The sequence below is a fragment of the Raphanus sativus genome, chromosome 2, assembly GCF_000801105.2.
Source record: "Raphanus sativus cultivar WK10039 chromosome 2, ASM80110v3, whole genome shotgun sequence".
In the NCBI taxonomy this organism is placed as follows: Eukaryota; Viridiplantae; Streptophyta; class Magnoliopsida; order Brassicales; family Brassicaceae; genus Raphanus; species Raphanus sativus.
Window position 1 is genome coordinate 20,105,444 of NC_079512.1, and position 5,005 is coordinate 20,110,448.

Genomic DNA, 5,005 nt, shown 5'->3' on the forward strand with positions numbered 1-5,005 from the left:
GTGCTGATTTCGTGAGCTAAACATAGATTAAGTGAAATCACTCGATTGTCTTCATTCATAACTGTTCTTATTGCTTGCATTAAACTGGCCGCTTAATGTTAGATCATAGGTTTAACCTGTTCATTAATCGTGTAATAGGTTGCTAGATTTGTTTTGAATGAGCATTGCATCCCTAATCAGCGAAAGTAGATATTAGGGTGTTTTGTGAACCTATCGGACCTGATCTCTATTGCTTGCGATCGCTTCTCACCTCAACAACAGTTAGACGGTGAGATCGATCAGCATAGGGAGCAGTGCTACGACAGTGGACTGTTCTACTTGAGTGATCCGAGTTCTAGTTTTATAATCAATTCATGTTCCCTTCCTTTTGTAGAAATGTGGATTACGGTGTGCTATGTCCTAGAGTTCCACAAGATTGATAACAAAGAAGATCTATGAAGTACTTGAGGGGGCTGTTTGCATCCTTTTAATGTTTTCATGCTTTTTATGTGTTCATGAGATTTCATGTGATGCGACTATGATGATAATCTTTATATTATACAAGAGTGCGCAAATGACATAAATATATACGTCAATCAAAGAACATTCGTAAGCAAGTCTAATAATTAATTAACTAGGATAAGATCCGCATCTTGCGCGAAATGAAGTTGTTATTTTTATTATGTTTTGGAGAATGAAACAATAGCTCGGTTTTATTTAGATTAGGAGTGTTCAATCCGGATATCGGGTTGGTTTCAGTTATGTTCGGTTTTTACTGTATTTCGGTTAGTAAAATATAACTACTATTCTAAATCCATATTTACTTCGGTTCGAATACCGTCGGTTTTCAGTTTATTCGGTTTTAAACCAAAAAATAACTATTTAGTTTGAGATCATATTATATATTATACGAATTTTAGAGTCATGTTGTCAAAAAGTCATTTATTAAAAATATTATATATTTAAATAAAATAATAAAAAACAAAAAAATGCTTCTATCATCTAATAAAATAATCAAATCTATAATTAATATCACAGTTCTAAATTTTGAAAATAAAAATAAAAGACAAAACTGAAGCATGAAATAAAAGCTTTTATATTCTTCCATATTTAGTGTTCATCAAATTAATATGTTTTCGATTGAACACCGTTCTGTTTGTTTAAAGATAAAAAAAAGTTGTAAAAAATTTCAACTAATTGTTGATCAAATTTATAATCTTTACTTCAATTTAGTTATTGTTAAAATAAAGCAAAAATATCGAAAAAGAAAGACTAAGAAAATAAGAAGCCTCAGTTGCAGTAAATTGTTACTTAATTATAATTCAAGTGATTTACAAATTATAATTATGGTTCAACTCATATAACAAATATATATTCATGAGTCGTTATAAATATATACATATTTACATGTTTCAGTTTAATCGGTTATAAATCAAACCATATCCAAATCCTACGGTTTTTATAAAATTACATCCATTTGGTTACGACGGTATATACCAAACAAAACCATATTATCTATTTCTGTTCGGTTCGATACTCTTCGGTTTAGCATATTGAACATCCCTAATTTGAATATTAGTTGGTTTTGGATTGTTTTTTATCATATATTAATATCCTATCGTAGAATTGGATTTTAAATTCATATTTTGGGAACCTTACATGTGAATTTATATTAAAAATAAAACATAAAATACATAGTTTGAACACATTTATGTAGAGTGTGAAAAAATTTGTTAGAGTGTGAATGTTCATTCTTAAATAATTGTGAGACTGCCACATTCATTATAGTGTGAATAAATTTCTTAAAATGTTTCTCCATTAATATATATATATATATACAATGAAAACCTCTATAAATTAATAATTTGGGGACTACACCAAAATTATAATTTTTATTAATTTATAGAGATTATTAATTTATCGATATACTAATTGAACCAAAAACTCAATTTGGGATTATAAATTATATTAATTATATAGATTTTTAGTGTATATTAATTTATTGATTATTAATTTAAAGATGTTATACTGTATATAGGAGATATTTAGGCTCAACATTTGTAATTGTAATTGTGTACTAAAATCTATTTTGAATTTATGATGAGTCTGATCAATTTGGGCTTAAATTTTTATCACCATGTTTGTATCTATAAAAACTGTAATATGGTCAATAAGTCATTTCTATTACAAAACATGTTTTACCATTTTTTAATATTTAACTTTCACATCATTGAGAACTATTTTAATGATTTTAGAACCATCATCTTTTATTTCCAAAATTGAATTACTTTGACTTTAGTCTTCCACATAGTTTTGAAAGCTTTTAACTGAACGAATAAAAATTGATGCATCCAATATATATATTATTTAATTTGAATATTTATAAAATAAAATTCATGTTAGTACAATTTTATAATTATTTGTATCTTATTATAACAAAACAAATTAAGCTATTGATCACAAAATTTTCAAAGTGATATATTCAAATTTCTAATAATTATAAACGTTTTGCAAAATTCAAAAAATAACATATAAGAAAAAATCTAAATGTTTTTAATATATAGTTAATGTGATTTTTAATATCTTTTAATAATATAAAATAAATAAAAAACTAAGATACAAAAATTGCTATCAAATATTCACTATTCATAATAATTAATTCATATATATATATTAATTATATTAGGTAATTTCATAGCTTTTATTTAAGGAAAGTGCGAGATTATTTTGTACATTATTTATCAATTCGATAGTTAGTTTAATAAAAAGTGTAATATAAGTTAAGATGGACCAATTTACTTTTCTAAGAATAATATATTTTATATATTATATTTTATATAGTTATTTATTAAATGAAACTTCACAATCATACGGTTCTATGATCATTTATATCGTTTTATAACAAAATATTTAAATCATTGATAACAAAATTTTCAATGTGAAAAATTTAATAATTTATAATTTATAAATGTTCTTGAAAACTCATTGAAAGTTTTGAAATTAAAATATTTATGTAATATTATATGGTATATAGTTTAATCTATATATTTATTTGTTTTATTATTAAATGATACTTTTTACTCATATGGTTTTAAAATCATGTGTATCTTTATATAATAAAAGTGTTAAACCATTGATCATTAATTTTTAGCATAATAGTTTAATAGTTTTAGTCATTTACTGTCATTTTTTAAAATTCGAAATATAACATATACAAAAATCTAAATTTTAATTTTATAGCTAATTCGATTGTTTAATTTATTTTAATAATATAAAACTAAACAAAAAATGATGGAGGAGATATAAATTGTTATCAAATATATATTATTAGATACATTAATTGTCATATATATATATTAGTCATTTATGGTAATTTCGTAGGTTTTATTTAAGGAAAGAAAAGAAAATAGTAATTATATCTAGCGGAACAATCATAAATGTTTCTATCGTAAATATCATATCATATCATATAGTTTGACCAAAGAATGTATCTAGCGACATATAAAAATCGAATGTATCTAGCGATATATAAAAATCGAATGTGGGTTTAAAATCATGTGTATATTTTTATAATAAAAGTGTTAAACCATTGATCATTAATTTTTAACATAATAATTTTAATAGTTTTAGTCATTTATTGTCATTTTTTAAAATTCAAAATATAACATATACGAAAAAATCTAAATTTTAATTTTATAGCTAATTCGATTATTTAATTTATTTTAATAATATAAATTGAAACAAAAAATGATGGAGGAGATATAAATTGTTATCAAATCTTTATTATTAGAAACATTAATTGTCATATATATATATTAGTCATTATGGTAATTCCGTAGGTTTTATTTAAGGAAATAAAATAAAATATTAATTATATCTAGCAGAACAATCATAAATGCTTTTATTATAAATATCATATCATATAGTTTGACCAATGAATGTATCTAGCAATATATAAAAATCGAATGTGGACCTACTTATTTTTCAATTAAATGTAATTGACTATCTAATTGAGTGACACCTAAACATTTGGGTCTTTTTTAATTATTACAAAATTGAGATTACAATTTTTTAAATGTTTCTCAATTAATATATAGAGGATATCAGTTGCATTAACGCTTAGACTTAGTCCATAAAATATTTTCTTTAAGAAAGGAAGCAGTATGGGCATGGTTAGTTAGACATGATAAAAGTGAAACTTACGACCAAGAATGATGATTAGATGACATCTGTTTACATTACATGGTAGCGTGATATTTGACGACAAGTTTATATACACATTGTTGTCTAGCTTTGTTTTTCCTCTCTATCAAAACATTATTTCTTTGGGTTGAGACATTGTTTAGAACAACAATTGTTGTTTAAAGTGCATGTAGACATTGTTGCCCAGCTCTTATTTCTCGTGACTTTGTTGCAAGTAGAAGTTGTTTGGTTGAGCGTCCCATAAGGATTCATAAGTGCATGTCATTATAGTTTCATATTTATATATATTTTCCTGACGAAGTATATGATTATTTAGGTGGTAACACAATAATATCATGGTTAGACTGGGAGCAAATCAATTTATCGTGAACTCTTGAAAATTAAACTTCTATCATTTAACAAAGATGATATATTGTAAATTAGTAAGATCACAGTTTTAACACCCTCAAATGATAACAAAAGATATATATATATATATATTCTTGTTCATCATATCATTTTCCTTATTGCTTATTTGCTTATAATGTCTAGGCTCACCCAAGAGAAACATTAAGCTTGCGAGGCATGAGAGGAATTAAAATTATCCACGTCCTTTTTGATAATCTGACACTCATGGCCACATAAACTTATAGTTTGTCTTGGAGTTGGCCTAGACATTATAGGCAAATGAAAGCTGCATAAGGAAGAGAATGCAATTACATCCAAAATCTTGCGGACGATAAAGGTACTCTTGGAAACCAAACATTTATACTTTTGAAACAGATTGTGGATTAATTATGTTAAAATGTCTTTTTTGGATGTGAAAAAAAAAACATTCTTGGAA